We start from the raw sequence: 21,272 nt of genomic DNA on the forward strand, positions 1-21,272 counted from the left end.
CTTCATCCCGGCGCTGGAGACGCCAGCTGGGAACCCTGAGCATGAACCAGCAAGACGCAGACTCTCGCTCTTGACTTTGGGCTCCAGGCGCTGCCCCGGCCCCGGGCCGGCCCGCGGGCACCCTCCTCCCTCTTGCCCTCGCCCGCCAGCAAGCTCGCTCGCTCCCTCTGCAGCATTGGTTGGTTTCCCACGCCTGTCCCGGGCTGACACGGGATGCCGCGCACCCCGAAGGCCCGCGGGCACCGACCCGGGCCCGCGGCCCCGCGAAAGTGCCAACCCGAGCGAGCCCTGGCGCCACGGGAGGAAATGGGCATTTCACGTGGGCATCTGCCTTCGCTCCCGCTCGCTCCTCTCCTTCGCGGCCGGCGTCAGGGCCCTTCTGCTCGGACTTATCCCCACCCCACCCCCCACCCCCGCCCCGAAGTTAATCAGCCGTACTTGCCAGTTCGCTTTAGTTTGGAAAATACTTAAACACCTCGAAACGTTCCGGGGACGCGGCCGCCCGCGATCCCCCAGTTCTGCCTGGCCAGGGCTCTCGGGCGCTCAGGAGGCTGTGGCGTTTGTCTAGAACCGACAGCGTAGACATGCAGCCCCGCTCCTCCCAGGCCGTCGCCAAAGTTGCCAGACGCCCCTCGGCGACCCGGCCGCGCCAGATGCAGTTGCATAACCTCGCCCGCCGCCCGGTCCGCTCCTGGCTGCACCGGCGCGTCCTGGCCCCGGGAGCCGCCGAGTCCCCGGCGAAGCCCGTTTGGGGGCGAGTGCGAGCGCCCGACCGGGGTCGGCGCCCGTCCGAGCGGTGCTCTGCCCGCGGCCAAGTGCAGCGGGCGCCGGGGCGCGGGAGGAGGGCGCGCGGGGCTCCGCTTACCTTCCGCTGCTTACAGATAAGTCGAGGTCGGTGCGGCGCCTGGCTCGGGCATGTCTCGCCGCGGACCCGGGCGAGCCTGGCGCGGCGCGGAGCACTCCGGGCAGGGCATCCGCGGCGAGGCTCGCCGGGCTCGCGCGGAGGGAGGCTCGGCTCCGGGGACTTGGCCGGCTGCGCGCCCGCCGCCCGCCCCCTCCACCGCCGCCGGCCCGGCCCGCCCGGCCCGGCCGGCCCCCGCGCCGCAGCTCGCGTCCGGCCCGGCTCAGCGACGCGCGCGGGGAGGCAGCGGCTCGGCCGGCTCCGGGGACGCCCGCGCGTTCGCTCGCTGGCGGCGCGGCGGAGCCAGCCACAGCCACCCGGCGCCCTGCTCCTCCGATGTCCTCATTTACTGCAATTGTCTTCGGCGAGATCTCGGAGCCGGGGCTGGCAGGCGGGGGCGGAGAGGGGGAGGGAGCGGGAGGGAAGTCCTTGCAGCCGCCCCCGGGTCCCCGCTACTCCGCGGAGCCCGGCGGCCGGAGGAGAGGGCGCCGGAGCCGCGCGCCCGCCGCCTGTGCGCCCGGCTGGCACCGAGGCGGGCGGAGCCCCGGGCCCCGCGGGGCGGGGGCGGGGGCGGGGGCGGCGCGGGGCCCGGCGGGGGCCGCGTGCGCGGGGTGGGCGATCCGGAGGGAGCGGGGCGGGAGGGAGTGGGGGAGCCCCCGCCCGCCGACGCCCGAGCCCGAGCCCGAGCCCGAGCCGGAGGAGGAGGTGGAAGGAGCCGCCGGCGGCTGCCGCCTGTGCGCGGGGCTCCACCGCGGCGCGTCCTCGGGGTTTCTGGGCTGCAGGCGGCGCTGCGCGGCCCGGGAACTTGTTGAGTCTACCCCCCAGCCGCCTCCGGGAGCAGCCGGAGGGCGGGGGGACCCGGCGTTTTCTCTCCCGGGAGGGGTGGCTGGGGTCCCCGCGCGATGGCTGCCGGCTCTGCCAGTGGGCCCAGCCCCGCGGGGCTTTGAAATCCCGGAGCTCGGGAAGGGGGGCGGGGAGGGGGCTTAGGCGTCTGCCCCCTCACCTGCGGATGGCTGCCTAGTGGAGGCCAGGGTCAGGGGCGTGCTTCCCGGAGGAGTCCACCCCGGGGTCAGCCTCTGTAAGCGGAGGCCGACAGGCAGGCCAGCTGTGAGTGTTGAGGCCAGAAGGGGGAGTGCCCTCTGGGTCTGTTGCCCGCTGACATTAGGAACACTCCAGAGCTGGCGGCAGTGCCGCTCCTGCTCGAAACCCCCCTCCCTCCCTGACACACACACCGCCGGCCTGCAGATGCCACAGGGTATGTGTTGCTTTTGTTCCAGGGCAGAGTTGAGCTCACTTGGGGAGGAAGCCGGCAGGGATGCACGAGGAGGTATGCCCCACCCCTTCAACAAACCCGCCAGATCCACCAGTGTGGTGGTGGTGGTGGGGGGGGGGGGGGGGTTCTTCCGAGCTTTTCCTGGCAGACCCCGGTTGGTGCCTAGGCCTGGGACTAAGAAGCCAGCTGGCCGCAGGTCTCCTGGCTCCCCCAATTTTCACAGTCTTGGGGCTTGAAGTTCATTCTTCTCGAACGTACTTGAGAGTGGCCACGTTCACGAGTGTATTTCCCAAGAAAGGGCAGACAAATGGTGGATCCAAGGGCAGCCACATGCTTCAGGGGGGGAGATGGGAGGACTGGAGGGAAAGTACCTTCGCGGCCTCTCCAGATGTAGGTGCAGGTGTGCACGCCTCTGCCTGTGCATCCTGGAGTCCCGGCCTCAGCCCCAGCCCTAAGCCTGGGACCCAGCGTTTGCTACTTCCTTGTTCCTTGAGCTGGAGTGAGCCTAGCATCATGCTTAACACGGTATCTGTTCTTTATAGATTGCTCTACATGAGATGCTTTATTTGTCTCTGTGTGGTGCTTGGGGCATTGTGTCCCAACGTTCCAGAAGAAAGATGACCTAAAACCTCCTCGTTTCCCTTCTTACCTCTCAGCCTCCTTTGGGACACAGGTCTCCAGTCCTTTGGCATCCGGAGGTACCCAGGAAGGGAGTCCTGAACGTGTGACTCCAAACTCTGCCCACTCACTCCTTTGATCGTCTTTTCTTACTCCCCATCCCGAGTTTCATTTTCAGCCTGTTTACTTCTCTGGCCGGCCCACGGTGCTGCTGAGAGCCGGCTGGAGACATGTGCGAGCAGATACGTGAACCGCCCGGGGACCCGTAACCCCCTGCTCTGCCTGGAAGGGACCCGATGTTGGGCCGTGTCGGACTTGGGGGACCTAAGATGCCAGGTGGGAGGGATCATTGCCACGGATCGCGCCAGTGTAATTCCCCTGGGGATGTGCTGTCGTTATTGCAGGCCCAGTATTTCTCCCAGTGGTCCGGGTAGCTTTCTGTAAATCTTGCTTTATTGCTAATCCATAAAATCGAAATCTGCCTTCCATCTCTTAAACATGTCACTGTAAATAAAACTACCAGGAAATACTGAAATTGTGCTGGTGGTAATGGACAGCTAAAGTTTGAGGGGCCATGAGTGAAAACAGATAAACATGAATGCATGCACGGGAGGATGGAACGGAACCACGGGGGGCAGTGTGAGCTGGCAGGAAGAAGGCTCCAGGGACGGTGTTATTTGAGATCCACATGGTGTGTAATTCTAGGAAGAAAATGGAAAACTGTAATTGGCAGGTTAGAAAACCCACTTATATGAAGAAGAGAGTTTAATGAACTTCTTAGTGTCATCAAGACTACCTTTTGGTGCTCAATTGTCTAGGAAATTCATAGTTGTTTTTCAGTTATTCAGATCACCGGTATTCTCCCTCTTTTTTGAAGTAGGAAACCGTCGGTCTGCTGTGTTTCTTAATTGCAAATCTCCACACATCACAAATGTAAATACTGACGAAAGCTCGTTTCACCATACCTCTGCCTATGGAGGTTCTACACGGGTGAGGTTAACGGGTCATCATGTTCTAATCTTTAAAGCGAACACTGTGCTGGAGGCTGGCTCAGGAGACCTGGGCTGGGGAGGGGGGTGGGGATTCAGCATCTTGCAACCTCCAGCCCCCGACTCTGTGCTCTTTTTTACGGATGAGACATCTGTGTTTTTTAGGGCCTAGGATGAGTTGTTATGTTCACTTCTCGTGGGAAAAGAATTGAAGTTGCTAGAGAGTAGATTCATTTTAGGAATCAATTAGGGAAAAATTGGTTTCTTGCATTTCCCTTCCGATTTTTTGCTGAGAAAGATGGACTTGCAAAGGGAAAAATAGCTCCTTTTAAAGTGGGATTTCCTGAAGCAGAAGGACCCGGAAAATAAAGAGACAAGATGGTACGAGAGAGATGACTAAGAAAATAGTCGAGTCTGTCTTCTTTCGGCTTCTTCTTGTCAGTGTGCAGGTGTTGTGCAGAGGATTGCTGGATTCCAGCCCTGCCGTTGAGTAAGTTACGAGGTCTCAATTTCCACGTTAGAAAAGACAAGGGGTCTTTCTACACAGGGGTGCGTGGCTGGCTCTGTCTCTTGGGCGTCTGACTCCGGCTCAGGTCATGATCTCACGGCTCGTGAGTTCAAGCCCTGCGTTGGGCTCTGTGCTGACAGCTCAGAGCCTGGAACCTGCTTCAGATCCCGTGTCTCCCTTTCTCTCTGTGCCCTCCCCGGGTCGTGCGCGCGCTCTGTCTCTCTCTCTCTCTCTCTCTCTCTCACAAATGAATAAACATTAAAAAAAAAAGGCAAGAATATACAAATCAGAGATGTACTCGGATGTTTGGCACAGTTTCGTCCATCCAGTTCCAAACTGGAGATTACTCAAACACGTGTCAAAAGTAGGATAGGTAACAATTCCTGGGTTTACTCATGCAGTAGACTACTACACAGCAAGGAAAAAGAGTAACGGCTGATGTGTGCAGCAGTGCCAACGACAGTCACAAACATGATGCAGAAGAAGCCAGACGCGACAGTATATGTCATAGGATTCCATTTAAATGAAGTCTTAGAATACAAAAAAAAATAAAACAGTAGGACGGTGGTTCCCTTTGCCCTGGACCACACTACCTTCTGTGGTGCTGTGTTATTCATATATTGAGATAGGTCGTTGCATACTTGATACAGATGGGAAAATTAATTGAGATGCTCTCTCTCTCTCTCTCTCTCTCTCTCCTTTTTTTTTTTTTAGTAGGCTTCCTTTCTGTCTGGGTATAAGCATTGCCTTTGCAGTGTCGATACACATACTCCCCTAATCTACCCCTTTAAATGAATTGGATTATCAGTCAGTGAAGTTCACTTGATTTATTGCTAATCCGCAAAATTGCTGAAGCCACGTTCTCTCCAAAAGGTAAGAGAAAAGAGGTGTCTGCAAACGTAGTGCTGTTCCAGATGAGACTTCTTGCATAGCTTTGTATGGGAACTTACTTTTTTGGGAGTCTCGTACCGAGCATCTGTCTGGCTCTTGGATGCAGCCATGATGGAGTTCGCTTTGGAATTGATTTTCGTACCTCGTCCTTTAATGTTCTAAGTGACTCTGTCGGGTGAGTCCGTGTCTGTGATGGCAGGTTCCATCCTTCAGTTCAGAAGCTACAGTAACAGACCAACTGCGCTCAACCCCAACAAAGGAGAGGTAACTCGGGTCGGCCTGAACCTGGAGGGGAGAGATCGGTAACGTCAGGATGCTTTGCTCTTCTCTTTCAAGAACAAGACTTCATGCTCAAAGGGTCTCCAGCCAGACCTCCTCTTTTGCCTAGAAGACTTGCGAGATAGCCCTTCTGAATCATTTCCTTTGTCATTTGCTGCTCAAGCATTTACTCTCTGCTTTCTGGACTGGCTTTCTGAGCAACGGAGTCTCCCTCTGTGTAAAGCCCCAGGCCTGTGGCTCTCCCACTGTCCTGGCAACAAAGCTGTGTTTCCTCCTGGTGGGAAGCAGAGCTGTGTCTCTGAAGAGTGGGTCCGTGCCCCAGGGACCCTCCCCACCCGGAATTTCTTTTCCTTCCGTGATGAGCGACTAGAGATGGTTTGTTGGCCTGGAATACAATTTGGTTTGGCACAACTGAACATCACACAGATTAGTTGAAATCCCTGGTTTTCTATTATGCGTCATTGTGAATCTCATTTATCTGTAGGAAATGGAATGGTTCTATTTTTCAATGGGACAAAGGTGGCTGTAGGTTTCCTTTAACACATGGTACAACAGAGGCAGTGGTATTTAGAGATAGTAAAGAGGAGGCACGCGCTTCTGGCGCGCTCCCTTCTTTCCACCCTAAACTCCCTCATTTTTAGGGCTCTGATCGAATCCAAAGGCTTTTGCCACCCCTCAGTCAGTTCCTGACCCTTGTTGCCTGTGGGTGGATGGGCCCAGAAAACAAGCACATGGCCTGCAATTTGCTGCCTGTGGTCAGTGGGGGTGCTGGGGTCTGTGGGGGTTTTGATTGTCCTGGTCTGACCTACTGGGGAGCCAGCCTCCTCCTCCATATGAGTAGATGGCTAAGGGGCTTTTCTGAATCCCTTCTGGTGACACCAGCAGCTCTTTGAGCTGGCCGACGGCAGCCCCTCATGTAGCAGGTAATGTGCCAGGCCCTAGAATGATACCTTGGAGCAGAATTAGGTCAAGAAGGGATAAAAATTGCTTTCAGATTCCAGTGTCTGCTCTGCTAATCTACTTTGTCGGTGTCAAGACTGTTGACGGCCCTTCCACAGGCCGTCTGCCCCGGTGCACGCAGGGCCTCTGCCAGTTTCGGTGGGCGCCGCGGGGAGGCGTCGGGTGCTGCACGGCGCGTGCGGGGGGCTGGGTGCTGACTCGTACAGGTGTTTCTCTGCCCTCCGTCCGCACCTGAGCTTTGCTCGCACTGACGGCGTGACGGGGGCAGGGGGAAGGAGAGGAAAGCGGAACCCTCCTTGTTGCACTCTTGTCCTTCCCAAGGCCTGTTTGACGGTGGTGAGGGGCCACCGTGGTTGGAGAACACAAGGCACAGGTACGCTGCCCAGGTTCTGTCTCCTCCTCTGCTCACGGTACCACCGTGAAACTGTTACATTGTGGGCACCGGGAAAGAACAGAAACGTTGAGTAGTTTCTCCAAGGTCACACAGGCAGGAAGGGACGAAGCCTGGATTCGGGTCCAGTTCTGCCGGACGCCTCAGTGCAACACTGCCCGCTCAGGTTTATTATTTTGATACGAACTTGAGCGTTGCCCAAGAACACACGTTATATAAGTCAGTGTTACTCTAAGTTACTGTGTGCGACTCAGACATTATGGCCCTAATTAAGAATGTCGTTAACTGGTGGTATCCTCTCCTGGTACTTGCCCGGCCCTAAGCAGCACCTTGTACCTGTGTCCAGAGAGGAACACCTCCCTTCGGGCGCTCGTGGCGTTAGCAGGGCTCTCTCACGGGACAGATCCTGACTAGAAACGTTAACTGCTAACGCAGGCGTCTCATAAAGCAGATAGTGCGTCTGGGCTGACCAAAGAATGTCTTTGAGCAGGTGTTCTTTTGCCTTTACTAGCCGTACCTCATCACTGTGTCACTTCTACTTTTATTTTTAAGTGTATTTATTTATTGGGGGGGGGGGGAGTGCGCACGCGAGTGGGGGAGGGGTAGAAAGACAGAGAATCTCAAGCAGGCTCCGCACCGCCACCACGGAGCCCGACGCGGGGCTTGAACCCACGAACTGTGAGATCACGACCCGAGCCGAAGTCAAGAGTCAGACCCTTAACTGACTCAGCCACCTGGGCGCCTCTGTATCCATTACACTTTGAAGTCAAAACAGTCCTTGGAACAGCGATGTACCAAAATCGTGTCACATTTGGATAGCGCCTGCTGCTTGTCTGATACAATTTCAATATCCTCACTCGTTTTTTTCTTCATCGAATAACAGCTGTTGGCATTGTCCGTCACAATATATATATTCCACATATACCACACAAAAAACATTTCAGATCCTTTTGGTGCCAGTGGTTGTGACACAGTATTCCTTGGGTTTTTTATTTATCCTAAACAACCCACTGGTGCTTTTGTCACCGGACTTGAGACGTGTTGCTCAGTATTGTGGCTCGTGGACGACGTGGTCGCAAACTACTGCTGTACGTTGGAAAGCAGGCATTTTGTTTTTGATTTCTTTTAACGTTTATTTGTTTTTGAGAGAGAGAGAGAAAGAAAGAGAGACAGAGCACAAGTGGGGAGGGGCAGAGAGAGAGAGACACACACACACACAGAATCCGAAGCAGGCTCCAGGCTCTGAGCTGTCAGCACAGAGCCCGACGTGGGGCTCGAACCCACAGACCGTGAGATCATGACCTGAGCCGAAGTCGGATGCTCAACCGACTGAGCCACCCAGGCGCCCCTGGGCATTTTGGTTTTAAATGCCAAGTTCCAAACGGGAAGAATATAGAATTTTAAAAGAATCTCGAGTTACGTTTGATGACCTCTAAGGTCATACACAGAATTTCAGTTCCATCTTTTTTTATAGACAATTCTTTTTTTTCATTTCATTGAATCCTTGGAGAATTAAATAGGTCATCACTTCAATTCCACTGCACTGTAGAGTTGCAGGTCTCCCGTTTCCTCTTTGCCTAATTTGTGTTTTGGCACATTCTGGAGCTTTGTTGAGCTCTGAATGTACGCACTGCCTTCGACCTCACTTCGCTTCTGGCTTGCCTTTCATTAATGCTAGTGTCCCTTCAACTGATGTTAAAGCAGTCATCAGAAACATATTTTGACACATTTCTTACACAATTTTCATTTTCTCTGGGATTTCAAGAAAAGCAAGACATTTAAATGTTGCTCAGTCGTCTTTTTTTTTTTTTTTTTTGAAGGGAACTTGTTTTAAAGTTTATTTAGTTTTGAGATAGAGAGGATTTTTTAAGTTTATTTATTTCTTTTGAGAGAGAGAGAAAGAGAGAGCAAGCAGAGGAGGGGCGGAGAGAGACAATCCCAAGCAGGCTCCTCACTGTCCGTGCAGAGCCCGACGTAGGGCTCGATCTCACATACCGTGCAATCATGACCTGAGCCGAAATCAAGAGTCAGATGTTGAACCAACTGAGCCCCCCAGACGCCCCTGCTCAGTAGTCTTTCTTAAATCCAAAGCCAGTGCTCACTGATCACTGTTCACGTGGTTAGATGTGCACATGCGGTGCACATGTCACAGTCTTCTCTGGTCTCTGCGCCCAGTGGTCACCGCTCAGTGGCAGGTCCCCTCCCATCCCTGGAAGGAGAACTCCGAGCCGTCCACAGGCCTCCTGAAGCTGGAAGAGGGAAGTGTCTCGATATCCCAGAACATTTCATTTCAGTGAGGGAGGAAATTCATGTAGAGCTTTTCCCCCACTGTGTTCACTGGTGGACTCTTCTGTTAAAAGAGGAAACTTGATGGGGCGCCTGGGTGGCTCAGTCGGTGAGGCGTCCGACTTCGGCTCAGGTCATGATCTCGCGGTCCGTGGGTTCGAGCCCCACGTCGGGCTCTGTGCTGACAGCGCAGAGCCTGGAGCCTGTTTCCGATTCTGTGTCTCCCTCTTTCTCTGACCCTCCCCTGTTCATACTCTCTCTCTGTCTCAAAAATAAATAAATGTTAAAAAAAAAATTAAAAAAAAAAAGAAGTAACTTGAAAATCAGTGGTTTTTTTTTTTTTTTTTCAACGTTTATTTTTATTTTTGGGACAGAGAGAGACAGAGCATGAACAGGGGAGGGGCAGAGAGAGAGGGAGACACAGAATCGGAAACAGGCTCCAGGCTCTGAGCCATCAGCCCAGAGCCCGACGCGGGGCTCGAACTCACGGACCGCGAGATCGTGACCTGGCTGAAGTCGGACGCTTAACTGACTGCGCCACCCAGGCACCCCTGTTTTTTTTTTTTTAAATAAACTGGAGATGTGAATTTGGAGGTCGTCACCAAAAAGGTGGAAGAACATTAGCAGAAAAATCCATTACTCCGTGTAAAATTTAAAGGAAATCTTAATTCATTTTATGGGTGAACCCCAAAGAGAATTTGGTAACTAATAAAATGCTCAGCTGGGGTTAAGCCATAAATGAGGGTACAAGACACTGTGACAGTTGAGGCCCTGAATGGCTGGTTTTGGCCGCGGTTCCACATGTCGTCATTACATGTGAGTTGTCCTCTCTCGGCCCGTTTAATGAGATCTCTCTGCCCATTTAACGCGGATCACTTTGCCCCATTTGATCAGCCTGAGCAAATGTGGAATTACCCCTTTATGAGGATGTCTTGGAATGGGACCCTTGTGCCCTCAAGTTCTAGTCGAAAATGAACTTTGTTGATGATTTGTTTTGTTCACTGAGTGCAAATATGAAAATGAAGAAATTCATTTTAATGGTACCTTTTCTCCCCCTTCCCAGCAAAGTAAATATTGTCACATGAAATTGCTGATGATACTTCTGAGTCCCTTCAAATAAGACTTGTGATTCATTCACACCATGAAAATAGTAAAGAGCCAACAGCTTCACCTGCAGTTTCATAAGTTATTGGCTCTTTCCTTTTTGGTCCCTGGGTGTTAATGAACATTTTCACTTCTGGAACTTTCTCTGCTCCGACCCCAGCAAGGACCAGGAACGAGGGTTCTGGCTGTCTGGTTCAGGCTCTGGGGTTCAGCCCGGGCGATTCCATGTTCAGGCTCTGCTGTTGTGGGCGCATGAGCAGAATGGCATTTGAAATTTTGGACAGCCTCTCGTAAGAGAATAGGGTACCCCCTCCTGGGTGCATAAGTGGCCTGGGGCAGATGCCACACCGTTGAGCCTATAGCTTTCCCAAGAGTTGGCTTCCTTTTGTACCTCAGGCATGTGCAGAGTGCGGTTTTGAATTCTTGCTCTTCTGATGGAAATGCATACTTTGTTCGTACTTAAAGGACATTTTAAAACATTGCTGAAGTGAAATCAGCGTAAGGTGTGAGGCATGTGACAAGTGTTGAAACGCGGCTGATGTTCGCCATGAAATTTAAATAAGCCGTGCTAAAGCAGAAATAATATCTATAGACCATGTAAAATGCAAAGATCTCCTGTAGACTTGCCTATTCTTTATTTCTTGACAAGCATGCATAATCTCCACATTTGCATACAGAATGGAATCAATATTTTTAAAGTTATCCATTCAGGGGTATAACTCACTTTAAACAAACTCCTTGTATGAAAAGTATGGCTTAGCAACAGGTCAGCGGTAAGGTTTCCCTTTAACAAATGCTTATTTGGAATAAGGCTTCCTTCAAATAATCGCTGCCTCTCACGCACTTACAGGGATCGCTGGTCAAAAATTACTAAATACATGACTTTATAGGCTTGCATCTCTTTTGTTCAGCGCGATCTACCGTGTGTTCTTGTATATCGTGCATGTAGGAATGCACGTATACACTGGCAGTTTCCGAAATTGTGCGGATTTCTGCACATGTTCCACAAGTAAGATGGTCTGGGCGTGATTAAGGCTGCCAGCGCAGGGCGCGGGCTCTCTCTCTGTTTGCTAAAGTCTGCTTCTAACACCTGGGTGGCATTTTCTCAGTAGAAGCCAGAGCTCAAAAAATAAAGAAGGCAACGTATCTCCCAAAGAGCCAGGCACCGTACTCGGTGCTGTGCACGTTTTTCTCTTATTTTCATCTGCTGAGCGATGTTACGATGCCCTAAGCCATGGAATCTCACCTGATAGGTAAACTGAAGGACTGGTTGTACGGGTCGTGCGAAGGAATCGTGGAACATTCCTAGCCAAAACCTCTTCTCAAAAATTGGAATATACTCATGTTCTCTTCTTAGTAGGTCTATAGATCTCGTCCAGTGTGACTCTGTTTATTTCTGTTTTACAATAACCAACACTGTGCTCTCCCCGATATAAATATAATAGACCCTTGGACAATGCGGGTTTGAACTTATGTGTGTATTTTTTTTTTTTTTTGATAAATAAAATGCTATAAATCTATGTTCTCTTCCTTCTGACTATCTTAGTAACATTTTCTTTTCTGTAGCTTGCTTTATTGTAAGAATACAGTAGCTAATACATATAACCTGTGAAATATGTGTTAATTGACCGTTCATGCTATTGGTAAGACTTCCGGTCACCAGTAGGCCATTCATAGTTCAGTTTTTCAGGGGCCATAAGTCACACGCAGACTTTCCCCTGCATGGACGTCACTACCCCACATGCTTGCATTGTTCAAGTTCTGACTGCAGACTTACTGGCTCATTAAATATTTTCTTTGAAGTGTATGCTAATTTCCTCTGGATAAAAGACTAGTCTCGGCACCTCAAGTCCTATTCTCTAGGAAGTGCAGGCAGGTGTGGGGTACGATCTTTCCTCCGTAACTATTTTTACACTCCGGACCTTCGTGGAGAAATAGAAAGACACTACCGTCCTCATTCTCTATTTCGTTGCACTAAGTCAGTTTATACCGGTTGGTTCTTCTATGCCGGTCATGGTTCTAGAGCCTCTTACATGAATTACCACCTTAATGGTCCTAAAATCTCTGTAGATCTAAGTGCCATTATCAACACCATTTGTCAGATGGGGAAAGAAGCAGGGGGAGGTCAACAAATGTGACCACGTAAGCTGGGAATCTTCCATAGAAGCCACTACTGAGAAGTTGTGAAGGATTAAGAATGGACTCCGAAAGTATCATGTAACAGTGCAACTTCCGATGAGGCAAAATATAGATAGATTTTGCACTTGTTTGTTCTTTAACTTGTACCTGGATGAACCAATGCCATTTCATTCCAGGTCTTTTGTGAGACCTGGAATTACCATATCCTTTTCCCAGGAAAACAGAATAGCATTCATTCTTGTACATGTTGAGAACGTGGATGAGTGTCACATTTTGGCATTGCCTTTATAGGCAAGTGACTCTACCACCTAATTATTGATGGGAGGAATAGTTTATAGCAGTGGTTGTAAACTTCTTCTCAGAGAGTTATATAATAAATATTTTCAACTTTGTAGGTCATGCAATCTCTGTTGTGAAAACTCCTCTCTGCCGTTGAAGCAGGAAACAGCCATAGAAAGTAGGTAAACAGTGAATGTGGCTGAGTTCCAATAAAACTTTATTCGTAAAACCAAGGGGTGGGTCAGATTTGCCCCATGCTGTAGTTTGCTGGTCCCAGGTTTATAGCATAAGTCCTTCTGAAGAATTTTGATTCCATATGTAGAACCCAATTTTAAGGATGAATTAATAAAGCACTTGATTCATCATAGGAAACGGTTTTTGTTTTTTATTTTGTTTTCCTTTTGCTTCACATATATGCCAGATTCTAGGAAACCTGCCTCAATTGAAATTTGGGCAGAATTAGGTCAGTATATTCTATCAAGGATTACTTGTGGTGGGGGGTATGGTGATGGAGTTGTGTGTCTGTTTTTGAGTAACGATAACTGCCTGCCTCAAGATTCACATCCTTGGAAAAATAGAAAAAACCCAGACTGGGAATGGTAACATCTTTGTCATTGTGTGCCAGAAGAATTTTGCTTTGCCAGTTATGAGAATACTGTAGTTATTGGAACTAAAAATGCAGTAGTCTCTTCAAAGGGAAAGCCGTGTATGTTGGGGGTGGTTGCCATTCTGTGGTTCCCCCCGAGAAAACACTATATAAGTCAAGACAAGACAATACTGAACAGTTAATATTGGATTTTCATCTCTGGCTGATTTATCTAAGTGCTTCGTGAAACCAAATGGAATATCTTTGCTGTAGGCTTTTAATACTGGAGCTTTTATGGTGACTGATGTATTGTTGTTTGTTTCGACAGCTTCCAAGCAATGGAGATGAATAGTTAAGTTTCTGTAATTGTTCCTTGTACCCACATGAAAAATAATTATTAGCTTAATATGAATTTTTTACAAAAGTGAGGATCAATAATCGGTCAAATATCGTTATTAATGTTCTACTTAATTCTTCAGATTAAATGTCATTAGGGAGCAAAGATTCCATGACCTGTACTTTTTTAAGCATGCCCAAAACGTGACATAGTGCCTTTTCACCCACTTGAATTTTTTGTCCATACTGTATCATCCGTGAGTACTTTGCAAATTCTCTAGAGACATCAGATACACTTTTAATTTAGTTTTCTATAGCAACATTTTTGTGTTGCCTGTCATTAGGACTGTGGAGCCCATTTATTAATTAAAATTAGTTCCCTGTGCATTGTGCCCTGATTTGCCAAGTGGTCGTTAATATAATCTCTCTTTGGCAATGGCCGTGTGTTTACCCAGCAACCAGACGCCTAGCCTACCTTCATTTCTCTCAAGTGTGTTTAACTGAAAGAGGCATTTTAGAATTTATCTTCTCACTGCCTAACTCTTGGAAGCACTGAAATTCCCTTGAATATCCAGAGGCAGTTCTTTGGGTTTATACTTTGCTTCAGCCGACAGCATGTGGGAGCTTTGAGAACCGATGAGTCAGGATGTTTGTCTCAGAGAAGTTAGGAGAAGGGTGAGCTTGCCTTTGGAGTTTAAGAATAAACAGGCGTGCACGCGCGTGCGTGCGCGCACACCTGTTTGTTTGTATGTTTGAGGGCTTGATTGGATTTTCATATAAGAAAACAAAATCAGAGGTCATTTCGCATGGGAAGATCTCACTTAAGATTTTCTGAGGGCTGGAGAAAGCAGCAACGGCAAGTTGAAGCTTTGGGGAGAGCGCAACGTGGGATTGGGCGGACCCCGTGTCACCTTTGTCTCTTGGATGCAAACGTGAGGCTGGGCGTCATCCCCCTGCCAGGACTGACGGTATGAGGGGGCACACCGGTGGAAGGTGGGCTTCACGGGGCTCAGCACACCCACTCTTCCTTTTTCCCTTGGTCAGAGCTGCCTTCATTTTGAAATGATAGGTTTGGGAAATGCAAAAGTCGTATAAATGCAAGAAAGTGATTCACACCAGTGAGCGCTCCATCAAATAAGTTGTAAAAATAAATATGCCCCGCAACTAGGGCGATTAAGTCTTACACGTAGAATTTCTTGAAAGGACTTCTCAGAGACCCAGGCATCGCCGTGACACTCGTGAGTGGCTGTGGCCGCCTCCTTCTCTTCCCTATTCTTAAAAAAACTTTTTAATGTTTATTCATTTTTGAGAGACAGAGACAGAGCACACGTCAGTGAGGGGCAGGGAGAGAGGGAGACACAGAATCCGAAGCGGGCTCCAGGCTCCAGGCTGTCAGCACAGGGCCCCGACGTGGGGCTCAAACCCACGAACGGGGAGATCATGGCCTGACCAAAGTCAGACCCTTAACTGGTGAGGCCCCAGGCGCCCCTCCTTCCATTCACTTGTGCTCCCAGCGAGGCAGAACCTCTGAGCACTTGACTTCAGCCGGGACCCACTTCGAAGTTTACCCGAGTAGGGCCTCAGGGTTTCAACGCCTGCTCTGCTGTTCTCCAAGGACAGGGAGACTTGACTTAGCGAATCCACGCTGGGCTGCCGTGCGGCTGGTGGTGGAGTCCCTCCGACGCATTACCGTGCTGGGCCAGTCTTATTATCCTCATGTTTTCAATCGGGGGGGGAAAAAAAGAGAGCGAGAAAGAGAGAGAGAAGATTTCTATCTCCGCTTCTTGGTTCCCTCACAGTAAGAATGAAATTTTTTATGAAGTCTTAAATTTGGTGGTTATTGTCCCATTACCTAGAGAAACTACCGTAAAGACTCCATTCTGCTGCCATCGACACGTGCCGCGGGCACCGTCAGCGCCCATAACGTGGCCCCAGCGCTCATCCCGGGAAGAACGGCCCCTGCTCGCCTCTGCAAACGACTCCCACAGAAGCCGTGTGGCATCGAGGAGGTGACAGGAGGCATTAGAGCCGCTGTAAAGGGACCCGTGCCTGAGAATTTCTTCTGAAGGAGGGAGGGACCTGTGCAATTGGCTGCTAATACAGTCAGGAGGGGCCTTTCTGTGATTACCAGGACGTATCTCTCCGGTTGAGCTCAGGAAGCCAGACGCGCAAACCTACCACGAGCCAAGTCGGGCTGCTGCGTTTTCCTTCCTCCTCTGCTTCCTTGGCCCTTAATCCTGCCCTCTGTCACCGTGCACCTCACAGGCCTTAGACCCTGCGGTGCCTTGCAAGCTCTTTGCTCTGCCCCTCCCTGCAGGAGCCAGGGCTGGTTGAGGTTAGGGCAGGATGACCTCTGCTGGTCTCTCTCTCTGTTTTCTTCCCTGAGGATTCCTCAGTACAGGAAGTTGAAAGCCTCATGCAAATTCTCTCCCTCTGCTGCCTTGTCCTAGGCACTCCTAAAATGTTTTGAAAGAGTGACGAAAAGCTCAGACTATTCTTGAGGCTCATTTCTGAATGTGACAAGGGCTTAATGACTTCGTGCATTACAGCCAGCTCCCCCCCCTCCCCGAGTATCAGGCTGGGCCCCTCCTAACCCTGTACACCCACCGCAGGAGGGGGCACTGGGGAGAGGGGGTTTGTGCGTCTCCTCTGTTGGGGAGGACGTTTCTCTTAATTTACTCAGTGGGTTGATAGTCGAGGGTCACAGGCAGATGGTATCAGATACTTAAAAAAGAATGTTTTTTATTAAAGTTTCTTTTTGAAGGACAGAGAGGCAGAATGTGAGCAGGGGAGGGGCAGAGTGAGAGAGGGAGACACAGAATCCGAAGCGGGCTCCAGGCTCTGAGCCGTCAGCACAGAGGCAGACACGGGGCTCGAACCCATGAGCCGTGAGGTCGTGACCTGAGCCGAAGTCAGACACTTAACCCTGAGCCACCCAGGCGCCCCACATGGTATCAGATGCTTTAAGGGGAGAAACGCTCCAGCCAGGGTGCTCCTGAGACTCACTGACCTTGGCAAAACCTGGATCTGTGTGTGTGGTTTTCTATCTTCACAGAGGCGTGTGGAGTGACTATCCCCGCCTCCATCTGTGAATCTGGGATCTCGAGACCTATCTCTGACCACCATCTGGTCCCCCTTAGAGGACACTTTTATTACTGTCCTATTTGTCTCTGGCATTTAACAGCTTTTATTACTGAATTTTTAATACATTGATTTTTTTTTCCTAGTAGAAATGATTTCCTAGTAGAAATTACATAATTGGTCAAGTAAGAAAAGTTCAAACACCATAATTTCTATAAAAAACACATTCAAAAGCAATGCATGTCATTGGTGACAAAAAGGTGGTGTAGCCAGCGAGTGGCAGGGACCCTGTCGTCGCCAGCCACCCCTGGGGACCCGGAATCCTCCCCGGGGATGGGGACGTGCCCTGAGATTACACCCTGTGGCCGGGAACATTGACCCTGTCCTGACTCAAGTCCTTTGCCTTTTCCACGCAGACGTGAACGTTGCAGATCACTTCCTGTCGGTGCGAACAGTTGTGGTTCCCAGGTTTGAAAATAGTGCCCCTGAAAAAGATTTAAACCTGCAAACAAAATTACATTCACTTTCGAGAATACAATGCGTTCTCCTCCTTGAAGAAGTCAACGCTTTGGAAAGTATGCCTTTGTTCCAAAATTATCCCACACTGGTTTTTATCCTGGCGATTTTTGAAAATCAATTTTATCTCGTTCAGTTTTTAAGAACTACCCGTCGCCAGTGGCTGCATGATTTTGATTATGGGCGTTATATTCGATGGCTTGGAGGGTGATGTCCTGAAGGAAAACGCACCATGGAACCCCTTCCACTGGCTTATCAGCTCTCTGCCCGCCAGTCCCCAGTTGCGCGTCCGTGCGGATCAGCACAACATCGTTTCAAGGTTCAGTGTGGCCGTTGTGCTCACGTAAAAAATGTCGGTAGAAGCAGACGTGCGCCAGGCCACTATGTGCGAGCCGAGCCGGGCTGCATTTCAAGAAAGGGAGACTTTATTTTTACTAGTTGTTTCCTACTTAGGTGTGCTAGAGGGGATGTGTAAGCCTGTGACAGAATCCAGAAGGAATTTGAAAATGGGTTTCCACTGAAAGGTAAAAAGCTTTACTATTACGAACCGATTCAGGCATGTGCCGACTGCCCGGGACCGGACCCCTTGCTTCCTGGACCCTCTCTTCATATTCCCTCTGCCCCTGTGTGCTTTCAGATCGGAGTTAAGCTTTGCCCTGCCAGTCACTCGGAACCTCTCGTGGCCTTTATGAACGTTGTGACTGTTTGTGCAGACTTTTTTTTTTTTTTCCCATCAACCAAGGATGAACTTACCGAGTCTATACTGTGCCTGACCATAAATGGCAGTCACAATGACCTTCTCGGTTAAAGACTCTGCAAGACCCAGTCAGCTGGTTGACCTTGTTGTGAAAGCTTCTTCATTCCCTACCTGCCGTGCTCCCCCCGCAAATGATGGAGAAGATCACGTTTGCTTCCAGGCCGCGTTCCTGCAACTCAGTTCCATGATGATGTTCTGCCCCTTAAATTTAACTTTGGAGAAGTGTTTTCACTTAAAAAAAATTATTTGTTTTACTTTTAGCTATAGTATGTGCTTTGTGTGATATGTGATAATCATTTAATGAAAGGATGCATGAAATCAAATCTCACTTCTCTGCCCCGTCCCCCTTCCCCTTCCCGTGTCTGCTCAGGTAGTTAACTGTGCAGACAGCCTGGTGTTTTGCCTTTACACACCTGTCTTCACGTTCATGAGAATTTAGGCAATATTTTATTTACATACGTAAGTTCGGATTATTATTGGGAGTGGAAGGGAGAGTGGTATTTTCTTTGTTTAGTTTTGTTTTTACAAAGTAGAAGTAACATATTGACATTATCCTGCAGTTTTCGGATTATTTTCTTAGAGCAGTTTTAGGGTCACAGCGAAACGGGGGGGCAAGCACAGACGTTTCCTCAGTATACCCTGTCTTCACGCATGCACAGCCTCCCCCACTATCAACATCCTGCGCTAGAGGATACATTTGTTACAAGTGATGAACCCACACTGACACCTTATAATCACCCTAAGTCCATAGTTTGTTCAGGTTCACTCTTGGTGCTGTGTATTCTGTGGGTTTGGACAAATATATAATACCACATATCTACCACTATAATATCATGCTGAGTAGCCTCATTGCCTGCAAAATACTGTGTGTCCTTGTCTGCTTATCTGTCCCCAAGATTCCAATCCTTGGTAACCTCTGATGTTTTTACTGTCTCTAGAGGTTCGCCTTTTCCAAAATTTCACGTAGGTAGAATCCTACAATATGTGGCCTTTTGAGATTGGCTTCTTTCACTTAGTACACATTTAAGGTTCCTACTTCTCTTTTCATGCTTTGATAGCCCATTTGTATTTAGCGCCGAGTAATATTCTGTTGTCTGGATGGACCATAGTTATACATTATCATCCTGAAGGACATCTTTGTTGTTTCTAAGTTTTGGCAGGTATGAGTAAAACTCCCGTAAACATCTATGTATAGGTTTTTATTTGCATTTAAATTTTCACCCAGTTTGGGTAAATACTAAAGACCACAATTGCTGGATCTAATGGTAAGACTCTGTTAAGTCTTGTCAAGTTGCTTTTTTTTTTTTTTTTTTCATTTGACAATATAACAGGGATATTCCTGCAGTCCATAGATAGAGGTGTAAGTTCTGTTTTATTCTACTAGAGTAGTCTTCAAACATTTCTTACCTGTAACGAACTCAAGGCTATAGTTTCTCCCCTAATTTTTCAGAACAAATTTATTAGTACTAATTATCTTTGCTGCAAATACATTCATGTTTGTTCTTCCTGGTGGAAAAAAAATGATTTTAACACACTGCTTACAAGTTAAGCATTTTTGGGTAGCATTGCAAACAGCAGGTAGGATCCTAGATACAGAACACGACGTATTTTTCTTTTTATTCAGAGAAGCTGTGATATTCTCTAAATGCTTCGAAAGGACAATACATCTAGAATGTTCCCCTGAATGATCTGATGTATTCCTCATAAAGTACTCCTGTCTGCTTCTGGGCTAGGGTAGACTTTATATGATTTGGAATCCGAAATGGGATTTTGGGAGCGATAGTGATCAGTTCTGCTTCATGGATTGGTCACATAAGATTGCATAAGATCGAGGGGCGCCTGGGTGGCGCAGTCGGTTAAGCGTCCGACTTCAGCCAGGTCACGATCTCGCGGTTCGTGAGTTCAAGCCCCGCGTCGGGCTCTGGGCTGATGGCTCGGAGCCTGGAGCCTGTTTCCGATTCTGTGTCTCCCTCTCTCTCTGCCCCTCCCCCGTTCATGCTCTGCCTCTCTCTGTCCCAAAAATAAATAAACGTTGAAAAAAAAAAAAAAAAAGATTGCATAAGATCGAGTCAAACCAAATGAAAATGTTTCCCGACAGCAGTGTTTGCAGCAACTTTAATATGTTAATGTACGCTGTAAATTTGTAAAAGCTGAGACAGAGCTGAGCATTACAATGTTTTCCGGACTTTCCTTACCGGAGCTCTTTATGTATGCATTTTTGTGAAGCATGCCGGGACCGTGTTCCAGGGAACACACTTTGGGAAACGATGCTTCCTTGTTTGTATATTTTGCAGGGAGAGCCCTGGGCTTTCCTACTACAGAGCTTTCTGCCTCAGTCCCCTGATTGTCAGCATCACTGTCTTCCTTTCATTTTTTTTTCTTTCTTTAAAATCAAAATCTATCAAGCATAGGAGAGAATAGATACAAGTATGTACAGTTTATTTATTTATTATGTTTTAATTTTCATTCCAGGTAGGTAACATACAGTGTTCTATTAGTCTCAGGTATGCTGTGTAGTGATTCAACAACTCCATACAAATACGTGCAGTTTAAGAACATAATAAAAACGGGCTGTATGCCGCCCACAGCTCAAGATCCTTAGATGTTCCCTTGGCCCTCAACTACATGCCTCTTCGTTTTTCTTTCTTTTTAAGCTTTTTTTCTTCTTAATATTTATTTATTTTTGAGAGAGAGAGAGAGAGAGAGAGACATGAGCAGGGGAGGAGTAGAGAGAGAGCGAGACACAGAATCTGAAGCAGGCTCCAGGCTCTGAGATCTCAGCATAGAGCCTGACGCAGGGCTTGAACTCACAACCGTGAGATCATGACCTGAGCCGAAGTCGGGCGTTCAACCGGCTGAGCCACCCAGGCGCCCCTCTTTCTTTTTCTGCTGTGGTCTTCAGTCAGGTTTTTTGAGCAACTTATCTCCTTGCTCTAACTTGATTGCTGCATCACATTTTTATGTATCCCTTAACAGTATTTTCTTACATTTTGCCTGCTTTCGCCTTTCGTATAAGTGGAGTGATATAACACGTATTTTCCTGTGACGTATGGTTTTGTAATGTGGGTCATTCCCTTTTTTTTTTTTTTACAAAATATAATTCCAGGTGTAGAACAACATCATGGCCACGTTATCCCTTCTTCCTGCGTGGACGTGTAGGTGGTGTCCTTGTTTGTCATTGGAACAGTGCTGTTAAAATCATCCATCTAACCATGCCCTGGTGTTCTTATGCTCGAGTTTCTCTAGGCCACATACCCTGGGCTGGAATGTGGGTCATAATCTCAGTAAGGGGAATGCATAGGCAGGCAAGGAGTCCCCAGTGCTTCCTGGGTCCCCCAGATCTAATCCGTGCCCGTCATAATGGAACGTACTCTCTGC

General features: G+C 49.1%; 2 protein-coding genes and 1 long non-coding RNA gene across 10 annotated transcripts in view; 2 read left to right on the forward strand and 1 right to left on the reverse strand.

Annotated features, from left to right (window-relative positions):
• Positions 1-1,444, reverse strand: part of INSYN2A (inhibitory synaptic factor 2A) — a 59,382-nt gene extending 57,938 nt beyond the window's left edge. For 2 of the 3 annotated variants that reach the window (XM_045439232.1, XM_045439233.1), the window contains exon 1: positions 866-1,443. The gene's annotated coding sequence lies outside the window, so the exon portion shown is untranslated. Of the gene's footprint in view, positions 1-865 lie in introns of all 3 variants that reach the window. The other variant, XM_045439234.1, reaches the window with a different exon arrangement.
• Positions 1-21,272, forward strand: part of DOCK1 (dedicator of cytokinesis 1) — a 531,830-nt gene that overhangs the window by 277,687 nt on the left and 232,871 nt on the right. The window lies entirely within an intron of this gene.
• LOC123577210 lies at positions 1,590-3,622 on the forward strand. Of its 2 annotated transcripts, none has more exons than XR_006701762.1 (2): positions 1,590-2,228; positions 2,831-3,622. It is a non-coding gene; the product is annotated as an uncharacterized LOC123577210 (long non-coding RNA). The 2 variants fall into 2 exon arrangements; XR_006701761.1 differs by lacking the exon at positions 1,590-2,228 and adding an exon at positions 2,241-2,699.

The sequence above is a fragment of the Leopardus geoffroyi genome, chromosome D2, assembly GCF_018350155.1.
Source record: "Leopardus geoffroyi isolate Oge1 chromosome D2, O.geoffroyi_Oge1_pat1.0, whole genome shotgun sequence".
Lineage (NCBI taxonomy): Eukaryota > Metazoa > Chordata > Mammalia > Carnivora > Felidae > Leopardus > Leopardus geoffroyi.